Here is a 23,758-nt window from a genome sequence, read left to right as displayed (position 1 = left end):
GTATACCCAGCACCCGCAACCTACATTGGATATTTTACTCACTGAAACCCATGGTAATACTCTGACATATCCACAATCACACATTCACCAGGACTGCAATACAACCCCTTGTCTATCTCATCAGTGCTACTACAGGGATATGCATTTATTGCACATGCCACAGGGATATTAGAGTGAGGGTTTGTCATGGCTCTCCTAATGTCAGCAACATCACTCTCCCTTATAATGTATGACAAGGTGTATTGTATTTGGAGAATGTGACCTCAGAATGCTGTATCCTACAAATATACACATTTGCACACATACACACAATTGCCAGGACTCAGAGGGTAACTCATGCCTATCTACACATTTGTACAACAGTGTTGTGCTGGTACGGTAAGCTCCACATAGCCCATAGGGTGAAGAGTGTAACAAGGTACATTTAATGTCCATTACAGCAGCTGCCATTTCTAACTATGGCAATGGGGGGTCTAGTGGGTAAGAAAGCCCTCAGGATATTATCAACTACAAGTTTACAAACACACAGACACTGTTATTCTCAGTAATGCACACTGACACATTTTTCAGCACTGGGGTTCATAGGTGCAAGTGTTCCTAGGTGTGTACCAGGATATTGGCCATAGAGAGATGAGAAGAGTAGTAGATGTAGATACAGTGGTATCATGCCACTTGACATTTGTCAACAGGCCATCTATCAACTGATGCCACTTGAGGGATCCCCAGGGTGACAGCTAAATGCAACATCCAATCATCTGCTTGTCTCTTGCAGAGGGCCAATGAGGTGCTCCAGTCGACATGTATGCAACATATATTACACAACATGGCCAGAGTTTGAGTTGGAGATCTGTACCCAAGCGTGTTCTGTTGACTGAGGTAGTCTAGTTGAGGTATCCATGGCATATGGTACATACAGGGTGGGACTTCCTAACTGTGGCATTCATAACACAGCTGAGCAGACATGTCAGTGTCAGTCAAGCATAGATTGCCTGTAAGCGGCCAATATGGATACCTGACATCTGCACATCTGTACAGAGGACAGACAGAAATCAGCTAGCCAACAGGTTATGCATTAGGATGAATGTTTTGACAGATAGACGTCTGAAACTGATACGTATGCCATTACTACATGACAGCAGCCCTCAATGACATGTCCTATATACACAGTAGTCAACAGTTAATATCCACATATCAGATCAATATCCAATAGCAAATACTTAATAACACACAGCTGACACACCAAGAACACGATAGTTGGTACTCAGAGTACAGCTTTGCATGCAGGTGTGTATGGTTCCAGTACTAAATCTGCTATCTACTGTTACTTGGGAAAGCACTAACAGTAGTAACATAATGATACAATACATGCAAGTGTGACTGCATATAACCTGGTATACTGCCCATGTATGAAACACATACAAACAGAAAAGATTGTTGTACTAGCCATATATACTCAGGTGTCCCATGCAGTATACTCACACCCCTTGGTACTGTAATGACAGCACATAGAAGCATGTTGTGCACATGGAATTAAATACATTTATTAAATATGTCATTATCCTGCTATTTTCTCAGTCTGGAATGTGATCACTGGTTATCAAGGCTAAGCTATACTTAGCAGGAGTAAACATTGCTTAAATGTAAATGCTAAGCAGATTTGTGCAGTGGTAAACAAAGCCTACATGCTGTAAGCACCTTTTCATTTAACTGCACGTTAGCACCACTTACAGTTGGGCAAATCCACTTAAAGCTGCTCAAAACTGCCTTAACCACTCTGTATCCAACAATCCTTGTTCTGCAACAAAATTAACAGCCCTTGTAGGTCTTGAACCCAGCAGCCAGTGCACTATAGTCACAGCAATTACCCACTAAGCCATCACAGCTGTGAAAACATTTATTTTTTTCAAATATATCTGTCAGTACACATACTGAATAGTAGTGAACAACTGCTTTGACTTCTACAATTGTGTAATACTCGTTAGTGAAAATAGTGTTGACTCAGTATGTTGTTATATATAAATATACACATATCAGATAAATATGGTGGGATACATCTGGAAAGGTATATACAGCACTCATGTTTACACATAACAAGGATATGGGTATATATATATATATATATATATATATATATATATATATATATATATATATATATATAACTTCTTCTTCTTTTGGCTTTTTCCCAGTTAGGGGTCACCACAGAAGATCACCTGTCTGCTCATGATTGGCAGTAGAGTTTTACGGTGTCGAGTTGCCTGCCCGGCACCCAACCTTCCACAGAAGGCACACACACGTGCACACTCACACCTAGGGCCAATTTAGAGTGTCCAATCCACCTACAGCATGCCTTTGGGATGTGGGAGGAAACCGGAGCACCAGGAGGAAACCCACATGACCACAGGGAGGACATGCAGACTCTGCACAGAAAGCACCCCAGCTGAGAATCGAACCAGAGAACCTCTTGCTGTGAGGTGGCAACGCTAACCGCTGCACCACCATGGCCGCCCTATATATATATATATATCTATATATATATATATATATATATATAGATAGATATATATATATATATATATATATATATATATATATATATATATATATAGATATAGATAAATAGATATATATACATACATACATATGGAGATATATGTATACATGTACATACACACATATATATCTGCATGTATGTATATATATATATATATATATATATATATATATATATATATATATATATATATGTATCTCTACACACACAGAGTTTCACTGTTGCCATGTCCGGGATTAGAACTCCTACCTAGGTAGTATGCTGCACTATAGCATTACGCAGTCATCACATGTGTCATGGAGTTTATAGGGCTATCCCTTATCCAAAGGGGTATTTCAAGGTGACTGATAACAGCAGGCTTGCTAAAGTAGGGCAATGAGAGGTGTAGCGACTGTGAATTGCCTCAAAACCATTAATTTCTACACACACAGAGTTTGACAGTTGCCATGTCTGGGATTAGAATGCCTACCTAACTAGTATGTTACACTACAGCATTATGCAGTTATCACATGCACCATGGAGCTTCTAGGACTTGCCTTTTTCAAAGGGGTATTTCAAGGTAACTGACATCAGCAGGCTTGCTAAAGTAAGGGAATGCGAGGTGTAGTGACTGTGAATGGCCTCAAAATCATTAATCTCTACACACACACACACACACACACACACACACACACACACACACACACACACACACACACACACACAGTTTCACAGTTGCTATGTCTGGAATTAAAACTCCTACCTAGCTAGCATGTTACACTATAGCATTACACAGTTATCACAAGTGCCACGGAGAGTATGGGGCTGAGAATTGGCCAGATGGTTATTTCAAGGTAACTGACATCAGCATAAGGGCTAACATGGGCAATGGGAAGTGCAGTGTGTGTGAATGGGCCATAAACCATTCCTCTGGAAACACACACATACAACACTCAGTCAGACACAACTTTACATTTGACAGGACTGGATATACAAATGCTACATGAATACTGATTTGTTCTATCATGTTACACAGTTGTCACAAGCGCCACAAACACTATAGAGCTGAGGGCTACCAAAAGCAAATGCCTACAGTGATTGACATTGGCACATCATGTGATATTGGCCAATTGGATGTGTGGTGGGTGGGACAGGCCTCATGATGGCAATCTCTTTGTCACTGTCTGTCTCTCTCTTTCCCACATCAGTGTTTGTGCATGTTTGACCTATTATAGTGTGTTAGCCTTGTATATGTGTGAATATTCCTATGCAATGTGTGTGCAAAGCATGAATGGTGTGCAGTGTGGTGTGTGTGCACAGACATTTGCGACTGACAGATATGTATAATCCACTGTTGTTGTAAGACATGGGCTTCTAAGTGTAGGAGCATGCCCAGTATGACCTTTTGTGTTGAGTGTGTGAATCCATTTCAGGTAGGTTGTACTCCAGTGCAGAATGTTGTGTTCTACACCTACAGCTAGCAAAGTGTTTCTGCAGTATATCTGTAGATAAGTTGAGAATATGGAGTGACAATGGGCGAAGGATTTGGGATACTGTAACTATTGTGTCTGTGCTACTTGTGTTAAATGGTTGGTGTGAGCAGAGAAATTCAGACATATGTACTGTTTTACACTGTGATGTATTATGTCATCAGCTACTGACAGATATACATATTTGCTCACAGTTATTGCCTGGGAAATACAAGATGAATGAAGCTGTGTCCAGTATTGTGGTTTGCAGCCTACATATTCCTGCACACTCATGCCATTCTGGAGGGTAGCCGCAGACACTTGTTGATGAGTCTGTGTAAATGGTCCAGCATTGTGGTACTGTGGTGGCTGAGGATTCCCTGCTTATACATCTATCGACATAACAGAATGGCCATATCCTGCTGTGGCCATACCTCTCAGCTGTACAGATTCACCCAAGTTACCCAGAGGCAGGGCTCCTATATCGGGTCAGTTCTCCTTCACATTGTAGTTTACAAGCAGGTTTGTAGCCACCCATTACTGGGTTTGTAGGTAGGCGTAGTATGGGCACACATCAGAGTTTCGGACTTCACACACTCCATGACGTCCATGCTTCTACATCCCCCACTCTGTTATTCTATCCTCTACCTAACATTATGCAAGGGATATCTGAGAAGTATCCCGATAGTTGTTCCTTCATCCCAGTTGTATTTAGGGGTTGGTCCACAGTTCATCCAGTAGGATATGGTGGGCATGCTACTGGGATGTGTCGACATGGCCTTGCATTTCAGTTATGTAGACCGCTATGTTGTTAGTTGGGACCCCATGAGATAACATACATTGGTAGTACGGGTAAGGCACAGGCCTTTGACAGAGGACTGTAGGGCATTTGGTAGTGATGCAGGCCATCTGTAGCAGGCCAGTGTATTCTGTCACTGCTACAGTCCCAGGCTGCGAGCCACTGGATTTCCCTGGGGTGACAGGGTAAGTGTGCAAGGTGTTAATGGCAATAGTTGCTGTCCATATTAATCCATTGTTCTGGATGCTGGCAGGGTGCTGCATACAGCTTGGGACACACCTGCATGAGACACCTCTTCAGCATGCTGCATTCTGTGGGTATTCCCATACAGAAGTGGCGGGTCATACTGTACTCATTCCCAACAGCAAGGTTATGACCTGTGATAAACCTGTGGCTGATGGTGGGGTGAGCTGAGTGCATGTGTGATATGGAAGCGTCTTGCAGCTAACTCAGAGATATACCGCTGCCTTGTGCGAGGACATAGGCAGTCTCTCATTACTTCGTAACTGTGGTTTTTGTGGTCTGCCAGTGACAGGCCAGACTACATCAGTATTCCATACTACACAGACAACTAATGTGCTGCTAACCTGTATGTACAATTCCAAAGGTGTGTGCAGTTGACAGTTAAATTTTATGTACTCTGTCTAGGGTACTTCCACCTGTGTGTTGTGTGTATATCTTGGCCCACATTCATGGCATGTCCATCTTTCATATGGTGACAGATATTGATATCTGAACAGTGAGTATGGATGACTGCTGAATTGGGTCTTGCTGGGATGCATTGTGGTTGGCACTGCAGTTGTCTGAACATGGCCCTGTCATTGACAGTACTGGCCATAGGCCACTGAGACACAACATTCTATGCCTACATACTGACCACTTCCACACAATATACAACACACAACAACCTAACACACAGAGCCCTGCATATTGTACACATGTAACAATCTATCCTGTAAATTGTGCCAGCTCAGGTAATCTGTGCTCCACTGTTATTAAACCCATATGTACATGTTCTTGCATTTCTACATAAGATTGTGGGGGGGGGGCACACCTGACAACTGTAAACATTTGCTATGACTGTACTGGTATTTCAGGTACTCTGTTGGCTTCCATTTTGTTTTGTATTCTGACCTATCATGCAGACTAGAGGCATATAAGTAGAGTACAGATCTTAGGTTTTATTGACCTACATTTCAGTTTCAGACTTCTTATCCTTCAGAACTAACATACAACTGCCTGACTTGTTGTAATCTGTCTGTGTAGGTCTGAAGGGGGGGCTCTTCTCCATTGCCATCAATTGGAGGCCTTAGCACAGCCTTTCTTTATGGTTATCTACACCTGTCCTGCTGGCTGAGGCTGCTGTTGGATATGTAAGCCTCACTGACATGCATGTATGTGCCCTATGGACACATATTTGGCCACCACATGTACTAGAGTGGGATTTGTCACTTTGTCTAGTACTGCCGACTTTGTTGACACCAGTATTTGTTATGGATTTCATGCTGCCCATATAGGTATCCACTATCTGCTGCCATCCCATTCAGCCACCCAATTCCCTTGCATGCTCACATCCATAACTTAGATACAACTAGCAGAACATACTACTCCATTCAGCAATTGATAGGAAGACTGACTTACCTTGTGGCTGTGCCAGTATTGAGGATGGTGCTGGAGGGATGACTATGTCATATGCACTTAGTACACTCCCTATGCATGGTAAAGCAGAGGTAGTGTCATGTTTGGCATCCCTTTTACTGTATGTGCGACTCAGACAGAGGTATCATTCCCTGGGTTCCTACTGTGTCAGTGTATGTATTATGCCTTGTCTCTTTGCCAAAGCCTCAGCATACTGGGCATGCCTCCTTCTGTCTACATGGGCAGGCTCAGGTTGTTCCTCCTCCGAGTCACTCTCTGCCTGCGCTGGCCTTGGCAATGGTGGGGGCTGTGTGGCCCTGCCCCATGCTGTTCTTGCTGCAGCTGCTTCCGCAGGATCATATTGTGTAGCATGGCACATACAATGAAAATTTGTGTACATGTAGCTGGAGAGTACTGCAAGGTTCCACGAGATATGTCCAGGCAGCAGAACCATGACTTGAACATCCCAAACACATGCTCTATTATGATTCTGGTTTGTGTGTGTACCTCATTATGGAGATCTTGTTCAGGTGTATGTGCATTTCTGATGGGTGTCATCAGCCATGGCTCCAGTGCGTAACCAGAATCCCCCACAAGTTGGCCATATGGGATATCCCCACTGGCAAATCTCTGGTACAGCTGTGTCATATCTCAGATGTGGGAGTCGTGATAGTTTTCAGGGCTGCCAGCACAGACATTCATGATAATGACAGGGCATCGCACACAACCTGGCAGTTGATGGAGTGGAAGCCCTTACAGTTTATGTAGACCCTACCCCACTCACCAGGTGGTGCTTTGATGTTTATGTGCGTGCAGTCTATAGCACTCACTACCTCAGGTTATTATATTTTTTGGTGGAAGAAACACATAATGCTGGTCAACGCTTCATGGGTGCTGAGGAAATATATGTGCTCACTGGCATCTGCTGACATGGCATCCTGGGACTGGTGGAGTACCCTGGATGCTGATGCCTGTGAGATCCCTATGATATTCCCAGTTGGCCTTTGGAAGGTACCTTTGGCTAGTATTCTTAAGCCTACACATATCTTGGTATCCACTGGGATGGGTTCCCCTCTGTTGGTTCTGTGTGTGAGGCGTGGCTGGCACCGCTCAACAATTTGCTGTAGGATATCCCTGTCCACCCTACAGTGCTCCACTATCTCCAGCTCATGTAGCCCCTGGTAGGTTACCCTGGGTCTGTACACTCTTCTCCTTCTCCTCACTGTGGGTTGGTCCTCAGCATTCTACTCCTCCCCACCCTCAGCCTCTTCCACATATTGATGTATGAGAGTGACAGCAGCCCCTATCATTTTGTTAGTTATGTCAGGTAAAATTTCCCCATCTGTGTACACTGATGGTGTACAGTTTGTGGGAAAAAACAGAGTGAAAGGTGTTTGCATAGTTTATAGTAGCATGCTGGGCTGGGCTGTTGCCTTTGTAATTGAGTGATTCTGATACATTTCACTTGCCAGCTATGCTAGTTCTCCTTCTTGCCTTCCTACTGCTGTTTTCCCTTCTCATTGCCTTCTGTTTAAGCCCTGAGGTGCGTCACGCATACCCAATGCTCAGATCTGAACAGAGCTACTATTTCGTTTTTTTTTTTTTTTTTGTTTAAAACCTGGTGCGAGGTGCGCACACCCATTTATGCAATGTAAACACTGCTAGGCAGCCTCGGACACACAAACACCCCTTCCTTAGCTGTGCTTAGCTAAGGGCAAACATGGGCCACAGAGCTCCAATAAGCTTACAGCATGCATGACACTCCCCCTTATGAGGTCATCTACCTCTTATGCTTATACCATGGTGTTGCTGCACCTACATGGTTGGGAGCAAGCTAACACTTAGGGGAAATCTGTGATTCAGTATCAATCCCCTCATTTGCATAAAACTGACTGCTAATGCATGGTTACAAAACTGACACTCAGCCTTCCCCCTTAGCAACCACTATTCCATGGTATTGTTGTCTTATGCATGCCATTGACTATTATGGCAGAATGCTGATTTTGGTTTAAAAGCTTATTTCCAACTTTTCTCATTATTTTCGGGCCGATCCCATTTGTGCACCACTGCCCTACACTTAAACAGCCGAAATTGGCCAAAAAAATAAAAGTTATTTTTTTATAATTATAATTTTCCCATGCCTACTACATTGAATACATGCTTTTTGGTGCTGTCATGCCTCCATTTTGTAATTTGTAGAAATGTATTCGGTTAGTAGCTGAATACATTTCTGCAGGTTACACTATTCCTGCACAGACACCTGCCTGCTTCCTGGATCACTAATTCACCTCATTTGCATGGTTTTCACTTACAAATGGGGTAATTAGCATACAGGAGCTGTGTCCATGCAGGAATAGTGTAGGAGCACTCGTGCACATCCGGGGAGCTCGTTCCTGGATCGCTCGTTGGCCATATTGCATGCAGCAGCTCTTGCACTATTCCTGCACACCATGCAGAGCTTGCTGAATCCCAGGGATTGTCTTGTACCTTTCTGTTTTTGATAAATACAGTTTGGTCTTCATGCATTAATATTGAAAGAATATTATTTAATCTGTCTGCTATGATAGACATGAATATCTTGCAGTCAATGTTAAGCAAAGATATTGTTCTGTATGTTGTGCAAAGGTTGGGTTCTTTATTAGGTTTTAAGATGGAAGAGATGATAAAATATTTCCATGAGGAAGGGATGTTTGCTGTACTTTTAACTTCTTGGAATGCATTGAGTCAGATTTTCAAGATGTTATCAGGTAAGAGTTCGTAAAATTCCAGAATTAGACCATCCAGCCCTGGTGCCTTTTTTGTCTTAAGATTTTTTTATTTGTGCCTTTAATTCTTTAAAGGAAAAAGTGTTTATCTATGTTATTAATGTTGTATTTGGATAGCTTCTTTTGTATATTATTAACAAGAAAGTTGTCTATACTTTTTATTATTATTAATATTCTTGTAATGGTTTTTAAAACATAGTAAGACTTTTTTTATATCTGTAACTTTGATAGTCTGATTATTTCTAGTGTATATTATTTATTTTATATGACTTTTCTCATTTAAATATTTAGATCTAATCACAATCCTGTGCATACTCTTGGAATTAATTGAGTAGGATTGTAATATGATTTTTTCAAGATTTATTGATAATTTATACTGCATGATAGCCTGATATTCCATGTTAAGTTTATATATGTCAGCAAATGCAGATTTGTCATTTGATGAAACTTTTAGTTTTAGTTCATCAATTTCTTTTTGTATGTTTACCATTTTTTATCCCACTCTTTCCTTTTTTTATATACAAACTTTTGACTTTACCATGTAAGACTACCTTTAAAGTGTCCTATAGGATAATATCTGAAACCTCTCCATTATTATTGGCATCTAGGTACAGCTTTGTTTCATCTAGAAGCCATTCTTTAGATCCTTGTACTGTTACTACATAAGCAGGTAGTCTTTGGGAAAAGTTTTAGGGGTCAGTATTAAGTATTACATTGAAGGTGATAGCATTGTGGTCAGACGTGTGGCATGATGTCAGTATTACATTATCAGTTTTGGGCAGTAAAGAACTGGTTACAAAGACTTTACCCCAGATTTAATAAACTCTGTGTAAGAATAGTGCAATCCCTTTGTGGAGTGTACCATGGCCATGTCTGCAGCTCCCGTTCAGCAGTGCACCTTGCATATTGAAGGCATGCTACTGAGGGAGAGCCATGCACATGGTTACTGATTCAGTGTAGGGAGTGTTTTACAGTGCTCAGAGATGTGTAACACCCCATGGACTGTCAAAGTGCCAGATGGCACTGAAATAGAAATGTTAAATGTATTTAATTGGCCATTATTTTTTTTTTGTTTGTAGGTGGTGTGTTACAGTGTCTGTAACACACCCACTGCACTGTCAAAGTGCCGGACGGCACTGAAATAGAAAAGTTAATTGTGTTTACTTGGCCATTTATTTTTATTTGTAGGTGATGTGTTACAGTGTGCATAACACACCCCCTGTACTGTCAAAGTGATGGATGGCACTGAAATATAAAAAAGTTAGGATGTCATTTACCATTTTTTCTCTTGTGTTTGCATGGCACTGCTCTTAGCAATTAACATGTGCCAGACATCTAAAAATAGAAACCAGTTGCTTTAATGGAAAAGGTCAAGTTTAAGCATAGCTGAGTGAGTTTCATGGTGCGGCATGTTGCTCAGCAGTGTTTAAATGTTACTGAAAGCTATATAGAAATGTATAGCTGAAATCTTCACATCTGCATTAGCTGAATGGTAAGAGACACAGCCTTGTGTGCAGTATGTGCACAGGTCGAATACACAGACAGACCATTTGGCTTTTACATCTGATAGCATTAACATATCCCTTTTTTTTATTGGCATAGTTATTGATATGTGTTAACCGAGTTAGTCCAGCTGGTCCAGAAGCCCATTTTCAGTGGAGATACAAGGAGAAAAGCTCCAGTTACACACAAGTGTTCAATACATTACAGTCACACCCCAAGACAATGTAATTAAAATACATAGAGTTAGGTCACATAAAGTAAAATATATACACATAATAATAATGTATCACTGATGAGCAAGTAATGTCAATATATTTTCTATTTATTCTATAAAAATCTGGTTTTCCCTTAGCTAAGTACTGCTAAACCAAGCCAAGTGATGCTTAAACAGGACCTGTTTTAGCAGAACGTTGTAAAGAGCAGCTCCACTTAGCTGGTTTGAGCACTGTTTAGCAATGCCAGTTTATGCAGTCCTCAGCTGAGCTAAGTGGGTTTGTATACCGCTAAGCATTTACCAGTTTAAACATTGCTCAACTAAGCTTAGCAAGTTTCTGCAGTGCTAAGCTTCACTTAGCATTTTTAAAAACGGTCAAGTGGTGGCAAAGGGTGAGAAAACAGCTTTATTTAAGCTGAACAGGTGGGAATACAGCCATAACCTATTGAAGTTTAATCACTGGCTAGAGTTGGAAAGGATACACACTTCTAGTCACAGCGCTGGGGCATTTTGGAGTCCAGGGTCATGGCTCAGCTCCTTGTCAAAGACCATGTCGACCAGCTGCTGCAGGGCCAGTACCAGGACTCGGAATACAAGTCAGAGGCCTGGGACTGTCTGGCACATGACCTCACTACTGCAACTGGAACCCCCACACTGGTGAGCAGGTGAGTCATCATTATGATGACCTGAAGCAAAGAAAGGGGGAGCTGTTGGCCCAATGGATCCAAGATGCTTGGGACTGCAATGCCCCAGACATTTGTAGGTATAGGAACCATTGATTTACCAAATTCTAGTATGAATATCTGATAGACAGGTATGCATAATGGTGTGTTTTCCCCCATAGCTGCAGAAGAGATGGCTCACAACCTGGAGGCCCATGCAGGGCACCTGGCCAGGATGTGCCAAGAGTGTGGTGAGTGCAGATATATTTGCAATATGTAGTAATCTAATTAAGAAAGCATACAATAGTAACTGCCAGTAGGTATAGTCTGTTGTGAGTGTACTGCAATGAATGTGTACATAAACCTGGACTGATATAAGTGAGTATTGCCAGGTACAGTTCATTATAGATGAAAGCATGAAACATGCTAGTGTTATGCAAATAAAGTTAATGCAGCACTATTAATGTCTGGGAATAACATGTGCATACTGTATTAATAATACATGTTCTTGTATTAAAGTACACTGGCACTGAAAATGTGAAGGGAATAAATTAACTGCATTCCTAATCTATAATAAATACAGTACAACTGCAGTCAGAATTGTCAAGAAATAAAGGTAGTACTGCATAGATTGTGTAATAACATATGTCTTCCAACACCTGCATTATTTAAAGTATCGAACAGTAAAGATTGTCAGCTGTATACCAATCATTGTGTCATCTCACCCTCAATAAATCTGTGTTCTGCCAATTGCTGTGTGTATTCTGGGCTATTGTTCAAGAAATCAAATATTACAGGTTTTATGAAGTAAACATGGGTATAACACCATGATGTGACCGGTCACGCTAAAGTGTAAATGTGGAGCTGTACTACATGATAAAATGCAATATATTTGTTCTGCATTAATATCTGAACCTAGAATAGTACTGCGTAAGGTACTATAGCATGTTTCTCCCAGGATTGTCTTGTGTTAACCTTTGCATTCCAGCTATATGCATCCCTGAACATAGGTACGCTGATACAGGCAAGTATGAAAGTGTAATAGCTGTAAACTGCAAATATACTATCTGCAATTGTATATGGGTCAGGTCTGCAACCCAGCATCCTGATATGGTCTGTACAGATCACACATATTCCCATCCACTAGGGGTTAATTGTGCACACCTGCATTCCAATTATTAATACACAGTTCACCTACTATCTCTTTCATGCATGAATCTTATGCATGTAAGTTCAACTGTCACTGCAGTCTTATGTGACACTCAACTTATATTAGCAGCTCACACTTTGTCACCAAGTGAGCTTTAGGTACATATCACTCAATCAACACACAGCAGTTGCCCAATAACACAGTGTGATAAGCAATATATCTTGCTTATATAATTATATATAAGTGATCTACTCCTGACTAACTCTGACAATATAAACGTGCTAAAGAGGTCTTTTAGCCACCCCTACATTGCTTCCTAATTGTTACTCTATAACAAATCAGATTTATATATGATATAATGAATGACTTTTATCCTATGTATTTATCTGTAACAGTGCTTTAACTTGTTTAATGTAACAGTTTTTCTGTATTTATGTACGGAGCTTTTCTCCCCTGGCCTCCTCTGAAAATGTACAAGTATCCAGTTGGACTATCCCAGTCAACAAATGTAAAATAAAATAAATAAATAAATAATATATATATATATTGTTCATTTTGCCACACACAGACTGGGGTTTGAATCCACGGACAGATGTTAAGATATGGTTATAGTAACGGGCAAGTAGTACTATTTATAGAAACAGTTATGTATTGTTAACAGATGTTCTCCCCACAGGACTTACAGTTAAATAAATGTCTGCAGTAGCTGTATGAAGGGTATACTAATGTCTGTGTCCAGATGTAGTAGTGCGTAAACAGCATTTCTCAGCAAGGTGATGAGACTCCATTAAATAAAATGACATGAAGTACAGTACTATTCCAAATTAATAAGACAAATGAATGGTCTATTGTTGATATGGCAGTATGCCTGGTGTTTCTGTGAATGTCTGCTGATAGTCTAACCCCTTGCCTGCCAATGATGGCAGGATAAGTGTAAACTCTCTGTACTGCGCATGATACATATTTCTCAAGTGTCACACTGTCATGGATAGTGATCATTGCTGCCAAAAACCTTGGACACAGATATAAACCTAGTTGAAGCATGTCAGTAGCATACTCACACATCAGTGCAGAGTACACCTTGGTAGTCATTTATGTTCCCCTGACATGTAATAATCCCCTGTAGTTATGCACCTGTAGGTGTTACAGCTTGGCAATACCACCCCATCTGGATAGCTTGACAGGTATGTATGTGCTACAGAAGCTATAGGACACTTGTAGACATAACTTAAGAGCAGTCCTGTAGAGTATTAAGCAGTACTGTTGTGAAAAATATAACCTATACAGTTGGTAACAAAATGTCTTTCTCTCCCCCCCACTCCTTATCTGCATCAAAAATTATTATTCTCATACTACAGGTATGGTTCCATTTTCACATATGTTGTTCTCAAAACCTAATGTTGGGCCTTGTGTTGTATTATTGGTTATATATCACAATGATTGCATACTAACATACTTTGTTGAAATACCAATGTTGCTGGCCTTTTGCCATAACTGCTATTGGCATGCTGTTATAATAACGGCTGTTATTTTGTTTATGCCTGTGTTCTGTATGCTATGCAATTCTATTATTCTTGGTTAATTGGAACATCCATGCATGCCGTTATAACTAACGTTGAAATGTTCTGTTCATGACTAACCAGTACACTTTGACAAACCTCAACACCATAGCACGATTAGGTCGTCTGGTTCTGGCGGATCCACCTATCCCACCTCATATAGCCGTGGCACCAGGTCCCAGCATGTCTGGAACCCAACCTGGAGCTGCCTCCTCCATTGGTCCTGCACCATCCATGGGTGGAACCCCCTCAGAGAACAGGGCCCATCCCACCCTGGGCACGAGCACAGAGAGGATGTTGTCAGCCAGAGTCAGTTCCCTGGGATGGTGTGCAGGGTTATCCAGAGCAATTTGGATGACTGACTGCACCAGATCGAGGGCAGGTTACACACCTGGAGAGGCAGTCAGGCCCTAGTGCAAAACCCTCACCACAGTTACCTTTGGGGCTGTGAAAGAGCAGTGGTGACTGCCAATGGGTGGGGAGTTCAGTCCCACTGCTGCCATCTGGGGGCACTTGGTCCTCCAATTTCCAAACACCCTCTCTGTCCAAGGTGTTTACCCCTCATGTGTGAAACACCACCCCTGTCTGCTGCCTTTTCTGTCTGCAAATGCAATGTCTCCCACCCAATTTACCTCCCCAAATGTGCCTACAACCCTTCCCCAACATTCCACTATCTCCTTAAAAAGAAAATAAAAAAGAGCATCTATCCAACAAAAAAATATCACCCCATACACTCATCCTGCACATACCTACCTACCTTTCATATAGTTTTCCCCCTGCTTGCCCCCATTTCATCACTTTCCTATCACCCCTTTTTTCTTTTCTTTTTTTGGAAATAATGTGGGTTTAAGTGGGACTAAGCACCTCTTAGCATCACATCGCTTTGCGCAAACCTGCTTAAAACTGCTTTAATCATCTTATTTGATTCTGACACTGGTATGTACGTCAATAAAATAATCACCCCTGCCAGGTCTCAAATGCAGGACCTTCTAAACTACAGCATAGTGCATTAGCCTACTAAGCCAACTCATCTCTGGAGCATAACTGATGTTTCTATACATATATTATGCATTACAGTGATGTCACATCAGCAAAAATATACACCTCTGCCAAGTATTGAACCCAGAACCCTCTGAACTGCAATATAGCACATTATCCCACATGGCCAACTCAGCTCTGGAGAATGATTAGTGTTTCTATTAATATATCATGCATTACACTAATGTCACATTAGCAAAAACATGAGTTCTATTCATAATGTCGATGCTAAAAACTTCGAATTTCATATGATCGAAGATCATATTTTCGAAGTTTCAAAATTTCAAAATCCTGAATGGAGATCAGCATACAGCGCTGCCCAGGAGATTTCCCTTGTCCTCGCTGTAGTGCAATCTTGGAGTTGGTATATTTAAGTTGTGGGGGTCTGGAGGGGTGCAGCTCCCCACATGAGGGGTGCAGGAGGGCTTGCCGCCCTACATACACGTTTTAGTGTGTTGGGTGGTGTTTTGGGGGGGTTCACAATTTTGAGATTCCAAAATCTCAAGATTCTGAATCCGATATTCTTCCAAAACGCAAGATTTGGGGATTTTGAAATTTTGTAGTGAAACCCCAAAAACATACATCCCTCCCAAGTATTGAACCCAGGACCACCTGAACTGCAGCATTTGCCCACTAGGACAACTCAGCTCTGGAGAGTAACTGATGTTCCTATTAATATATCATGCATTACACTGATGTCACATCAGCAAAATCAGACACTCCTCCCAACTACTGAACCCAGCACCTAGTCAACTACAACATAGGACATTAACCCACTAGGCCACTCACCTGCAAAGAAAATCTGGTATTTTTACAGATATCCTGATTGCCAGTGACACACTACTTCTACATATAATGGGATAAATGACAGCATACTTGGGGCTGTGATGCAGGCACTGAACCTCAGTCACTGCTACTCACAGTAGCATGTCAAAGGCCTGGAGGGTGTGATACGTGTCACATATAAATATAAATATCCTGGCATTGCTGTGACAACAGAGCTGACACTGCTCCTTCACTCACATATACAGCTTGCTGTCCCACAGTGTGGTCACAATCCCCAGCATGACTCCTGGCCAGAATGCAGCAGCTGCAGCCTGCTACACATGCAGCAGTATGTTCAGCTACCTGCTACATACCTAACATTTATTTATTTTTATTTATTTAACATTTGTTGACCGGGAAAGTCCGACTAGGTTCCATAGAGCCTTTCCTATCACCCCTTTTTTCTTTTCTTTTTTGGGAAATAATGTGGGTTTAAGTGGGACTAAGCACCTCTTAGCATCACATCGCTTTGCGCAAACCTGCTTAAAACTGCTTTAATCATCTTATTTGATTCTGACACTGTTATGTACGTCAATAAAATAATCACCCCTGCCAGGTCTCAAATGCAGGACCTTCTAAACTATAGCATAGTGCATTAGCCTACTAAGCCAACTCATCTCTGGAGCATAACTGATGTTTCTATACATATATTATGCATTACAGTGATGTCACATCAGCAAAAATATACACCTCTGCCAAGTATTGAACCCAGAACCCTCTGAACTGCAATATAGCACATTATCCCACATGGCCAACTCAGCTCTGGAGAATGATTGGTGTTTCTATTACTATATCATGCATTACACTAATGTCACATTAGCAAAAACATGAGTTCTATTCAGAATGTCGATGCTAAAAACTTCGAATTTCATATGATCGAAGATCATATTTTCGAAGTTTCAAAATTTCAAAATCCTGAATGGAGATCAGCATACAGCGCTGCCCAGGAGATTTCCCTTGTCCTCGCTGTAGTGCAATCTTGGAGTTGGTATATTTAAGTTGTGGGGGTCTGGAGGGGTGCAGCTCCCCACATGAGGGGTGCAGGAGGGCTTGCTGCCCTACATACACGTTTTAGTGTGTTGGGTGGTGTTTTGGGGGGGTTCACAATTTTGAGATTCCAAAATCTCAAGATTCTGAATCCGATATTCTTCCAAAACTCAAGATTTGGGGATTTTGAAATTTTGTAGTGAAACCCCAAAACCATACATCTCTCCCAAGTATTGAACCCAGGACCACCTGAACTGCAGCATTTGCCCACTAGGACAACTCAGCTCTGGAGAGTAACTGATGTTCCTATTAATATATCATGCATTACACTGATGTCACATCAGCAAAATCAGACACCCCTCCCAACTACTGAACCCAGTACCTAGTCAACTATAACATAAGACATTAGCCCACTAGGCCACTCACCTGCAAAGAAAATCTGGTATTTTTACAAAGATATCCTGATTGCCAGTGGCACACTACTTCTACATATAATGGGATAAATGACAGCATACTTGGGGCTGTGATGCAGGCACTGAACCTCAGTCACTGCTACTCACAGAAGCATGTCAAAGGCCTGGAGGGTGTGATAAGTGTCACACATATAAATATAAATATCCTGGCTATGCTGTGACAACAGTGCTGACACTGCTCCCTCACTCACATATACAGCTTGCTGTCCCGCAGTGTGGTCACAATCCCCAGCATGACTCCTGGCCAGAATGCAGCAGCTGCAGCCTGCTACACATGCAGCAGTATGTTCGGCTACCTGCTACATACCTAACATTTATTTATTTTTATTTATTTAACATTTGTTGACCGGGAAAGTCCGACTAGGTTCCATAGAGCCTGTTTTCAGCAGAGGCCTGGGGAGAAATGCTCCAGATGCATGTCTTTGGAATGTGGGAGGAAACCGAGGAAACCTTACCGGAGGAAACCCACGCGAACACAGGGAGAACATGCAAACTCCACACAGAAGGCACCCCAGCCGAGAATCTAACCGGAAAACCTCTTGCTGTGAGGCAACAATGTTAACCGCTGCACCACTGTGCCGCCCTAGAACACCTAGAAGAGGCCATTCACACAACACCCATACATAAAGGGTTGGAGGAAATGGTCAGGTGACAGGGACTAGTGTCACAGTCTCCCCCTACAAACATATACAGCTGATAGACCAGCATTAACTGCAATAGCATGCACATTCAGATGAAAATGATGTATGACACTCACATCTGCCTGTCTCCTTACTGACTCCAGCACACATTGTTAAACAGTAAACTGCCACAGAATCAGAAAGTCTGCTAACAATGGCAGAAATAGCATGCAAAACTGTGGACATACTACATCACTCCAAACAATGGACAGTATTTTACCTACCTTTTGTGATACTGTAGCTCCCACACCTCAATAATGTCCTCCTCACAGGCCAGGAAAAAGGCGAAGGCCAATATGAAGGCCTTAATTATAGTACTGTGTTGCCATGTCATTGGCTAATGAAAATTCAACCCAGCTGTTCTGGATGCTATTAGCAAGTGTGAGTCACAGACTGGTGTACAGGCAATCTCCTGCTCATGTGCATTAACTTTAAAAGGCAAGCTGCTGACTTTGGTAAACAGGTCTGTGACTTTCTTCATGAAGACAGACTACACTTTCCTAGGAAAACTAACTCTGGATTTCTGCTCACAAAGGAGTACAGCACTATACCAAGTATGTCATAAAATTCCCCTTGTAATGGAATGCAGATGGGGGGATGCAGTCATGGGAAGTAGGAATTCCAACAGTAGGTCACAACAACATATCTTGGAATAACATGTTGCTGTTAGTCAGCAATTGTCCCTTTTGGCTCTGTCTGCAGTGACACAGATCACAGCTCTGGCCACTGAGTCCCCCCAGCAATTTTCAGCTCACCAGAAAATGTTACTGGATTGTCTGTTGTACAATAGTGACAGTAACTACTGGTGCATACAGTTGGCATATCACATCATGCACTGTCAGTGAGCACCTCTCAGTCTGTGAATGTCATAGAGGCATAGTTCAACCATGGTCCAGGTGTCCCTGACTGTTCCTGACATACTCTGGCTAGGTCACTGTGTATTCCAAACCTGTATCTCATTGCCTGACAGTTATGGCTAGCATACCTGGGACACCCTGCAGCAGGACAGCAGGTTATAGGCAGCAGCAGTGAGGGGGGCAGTGTCTGCCTCAGCAGTACTGTGGACATATTGAGCATACAATATAAGGGAATGAATACAGTACCATATATTAATATACTTTTACTGTGTTCTGAGGGGTCTACCTGTCGCAGACATGTTCCCCTCAGTCTGGGTACAACCATTACATACTGTCCAACTGGTTTCCAGACATCCACATTTGTCCGGCAGGGAGGTCCACATATATCAGGCACATGTACACATTCCACAAACAGCTGTGTACTGCAGATGTCAGACACCTACCAGGAGGAAACTCTGCACCACATTTGCACTGTTCTCAGGTATTGTGCAGCACACATGTTGTTGCAATGTCCACATACACTTGTAGTACCACTCACATATTTGTCGGATGGTGGCTGTATGACATGGTAATGTAATGGGTGTCCATTCCACAGCAGGGTGAGTGTGTGGGACACACATCTCAGCCACCAACCAGTTGATGTCACATACCAATTTGAGTGTGTGTGTGTGTGTGAGGAGGGGGGGTTAGTAGAGTAGAGCTTCAGTTGCACTTGTGCAGCAGTCCCAACAAATGGAGTCTATGATTGTCTTGTATGCCAGGCAGAGGTCACTTCTGAGGAGTATGTATAAAAGTGGGTAGAGGAATGGGCTTATAGCCTATGTGTGTATGGTAGATGTTTGAGGCCCTGGTATTCCCTGATGGGGAAACTCTGTGATTTCCCCAATTGCTGAAAATGTGCTGTGTGAGGTGAATGAAAAACAGGGCATTATACTCAATAATGGGCCTTACTGGGGGGAAATACAGGGATGTTATGACCCCATGTCTCTGGATGGCATACCCTTATGTATGAAGTGGGCCATGTAGAAGGTTTACCTTAAATCTGAATCAACATGGTGGTGAACTGTCATGTTGCCATCAACCTGTGTGTACAGATCCCTCACTACTGATTGCATGCCTAGGATATTGTTAGTACTAGGATAATATGTGAGGACGTCAGTCTCCCCAAAGGGGTTGACACTGCATTTCCTGGTATTCAGCCTGAAGCCATGTTTATGGCACCCATCATGTGTCTGCATGAGACCCTCCTATGCAGGTGTCCACATCACAAGGGAATCTGGTGACAGCACACAGCATGCAGCCGTCTGCAAATATGGTTGCTCATAGCCCAATGGCTGTGCCCTACATATCAGAAGTGTACATCACACATAACAGAGACCCAAACACACAACACCAGGTGATGCTGCTAGTTATGAGTCAACCACTTAAGGTGGATTCCCCTAGGTGGATTAGGTGGGTCATGTCAGCATGCCGGTGTGCTAGTCCACTAGTAACATATGGTGTGATGTATACTTGGGAGTGTATATCTGTTATCGCCAAGTGGGTTATACTGTCAAAGTCTTTGTTCAGGGCAAGGTAGGCAGTGTGCACTCCCATCTCCCCTGCATGGCTTTGGTGACTGTGTCAAAGAGTTCAACCGAGTGTACCAGACATGATCCCTTCCTTGATGAAGTCTAACTGCTCATGATGGAGTGTGTGGAGGTCACCAATGTCCTTGTTAATGAGGTTCCCTATAAACTGTGCTATGGCTTTGCTGATCAGCCTAGTTAGGCTGATGGGTGTTTAATGTGATACATTGGTGGATGCCCCACCTTAGTGTAAAGGGGTGACAGTAGTTGTCCTTCACACATCTAGGACAAAGGTGGTAATCAGGCCTCCTTTGAATACAGTGCCTTATGGTGTTGCAAGGTCATGCTTGGGGTCATGTAGGATGCATCTTGTGATGTGATGTGATAGGCTCCCATGGCAGCCATATACCATGACTTTCACATGGCAGTGATGACCAGTTCACTACATATAAGAGAAAGGGGTTAGGTACTGGGAACATCCTGATGTACTGATGGATGGGACAGGGGGCAGAGCCTACACTGACTCTGGCAGACATCAAGTATGCTGGACCTATAGCACTGGTATAAGTGGTGTCCTTGTCCACCACAAGTGAGCAGATTCAAGTGCTTCCTCTGATGTTGCAGACATATGTGCAGAGTGAGAGATGATTGTCTGTAGTGGATGTTGACAATGTGGGCTCTGTGTTTGCTGTGCAGGTTTCAGGAGTGATCCCATTTGCTTGTTCATGCTAAGGAGGCATTGCTGCAAAATAGGCAACTGCTTCTACTTTGTCTCGGATGGCAGTATTTCATCCCTTTTATAGATGCTATTTCTTGCAGATGTCCACCAGACAGGTGTACCTATCCTTGCAGAGGATGATGTAGTCCTGTCGGGTATACCTGACTCCATGCATCTATACAAATGCATGCATAGCACTTGTGTGTATGTGTGGATATTGGTGCCAGTTCCTAAAGAAAGGTTAGGGGCTGTGAAGCTGTGTATACCACCCCACAGGAGGCTATGACCCTAGCTAGATGGGTATTGTGGGAGATGGTGACTGCAAACATGACCACACAACGGTTGCTTTACCATGGAGGATGACACTGTATGGATGCTGTAGTGGTAACCTATTTTGTGGAATTTCAACTCCAACACATCTTCTCCACATCTGAGAGTGGCCCCTAGCTGTACCAAGGTGTTTGTAATTTCACTGTTGATGGCTCTCTGGCCATTTGTGTGCTGGCATGGGTATGTCTTCCAATGTATGTTTGGGTCATTCAAGTAACCCAGGGTACAAACCCAAATCCTATTATAGTTGATGAGGACCATATAGGCAGAATGGGCTTCCTGGTTACGTGCTGGCTGGTAGCTAGCTATGGTTTGAATAGGTGTGTTGGCAATGGTGAACTGCCCCTGCAGTGCCCCTTGTGCATCTTACTGCCGGTACAGCATGGAGGTGTGTATGTATCTCATATATACTGAAACCCCATGTCCCATGGCAATACTGCTCACACTTTGGGGTCCGGCTCTATGATAGGATGGTTGACTAGGTAAGGCTAGGGTGCTCTCTGCATCTGTGAACCATGTGTCTGTGACTGCACAGATGTCAGCATTACTCAGGGTTAAGAATGCTTGCACGCAAGGCAGACTCCTAGCAATTAGCAGCATGGCCTTCAATGTCTGCTGCTCTGACAGTTGTATGTTGGTAGTGATGACCTCACCACTTTTCCTACTGAAGGCACTATATGGGTGGCGAGAACCATTGCCAGATGCATGAAAGCCAGTTGAGACAGATGGAGGCCATCTCTGGCAAAGTATCATGGTCTGTTGACAATATTATCATAGGATCTCAGGTACTGGATCCCCCTGGAATATCACAAGATGACAGGCTACATGTTAAGGTCAATTGTTTCCTGAGTGTATTATGACATCAGTCTAGGTGACAGCAGAATACTGCATAAGGCTAGGGGCATACCTGCCTGGGACACATAATCAGTGTGCTCACTCATGTCTCACTGCATATAGTTCAGGGAGGTACATCTCAGGTCATACACGCCAACATGGAGTGTGACACAATCATGACAGCACCTGTTGGTGAGAGACAGCAGTGCATATGTGATATGGTGGATTCTGTCACCTAACACACAAGTAACTGTGACCATCCACATATACAGCCTGGTGAAAGGCACATTAGTGTGTCTCACAATGGAGTCTCCTATGTGTAATATGTTTGATATGTGGTGATGCCTTCATGGCTGTGTTACACAGGTGTATGGCTATGTGTGGTATGCGCTTTGTAGGCCTGTGGCATTCATGTGTGGCTTTGCTTTGAAGGTCTCCTTTGTTTGTGGATGTGTATGTTGAGGATCTTTGCATATGTGTGTGTGTGTTGTGTATGTGTGAGTGGTGTGTGAAATGTACTGATTGTGTAGACAACCTGTTGGGGACAGATATGCAGGCTTGATAGGGAAAGAACATGGACTGATATCAACTCGACTGGCAGTGGAAACTGTAGGACATTGTCCATTTGTATATTCCAGAATCTGAGGGAGGAAGGCCAGGGAGACCTAAATGGTGGGCCTACAGCCCAGGTGTTTACTACACTAGTAAGAGGCTGACACCACTCTATAAAATGTAGACAGGCTATGAACAAGAAGTAATAGGTGAAACAGGAACATGCATTTGAACACCTTATAGAACATGCAGCAAGTAGCAGGAAACATCAAGATCAGGAGGGTAATGCATGATGTATTGTCATTATGTTGCAGATCGTCACATACATATTGTGGTGATAGATGGTGAGGTATGATGTGGGAGTTAGTGGTGGATAGTGCTGGTAAATGTAGATGTGCAGGGTGTGTACATAATGGTGAGCAATGTGATGTGTTGCCCTCTTCATGTCTGTCAGGAGGCATGTTCTGCTGTAGGAATCCACCATTCTCAGAAGCAGAGACTGACACCATAATTGATGCCCTAAGACTCCATCACCAGGTCCTGTTGTCAAGGAGCTGCCATAACCAGCAAGAATGCACTGCACTGTGGGCAGACCTCATGTCAT

This window comes from Protopterus annectens, chromosome 6.part0 (genome assembly GCF_019279795.1).
Source record: "Protopterus annectens isolate FY-2018-M chromosome 6.part0, PAN1.0, whole genome shotgun sequence".
Taxonomy (NCBI): Eukaryota; Metazoa; Chordata; order Ceratodontiformes; family Protopteridae; genus Protopterus; species Protopterus annectens.
This window is presented reverse-complemented; position numbering follows the sequence as displayed.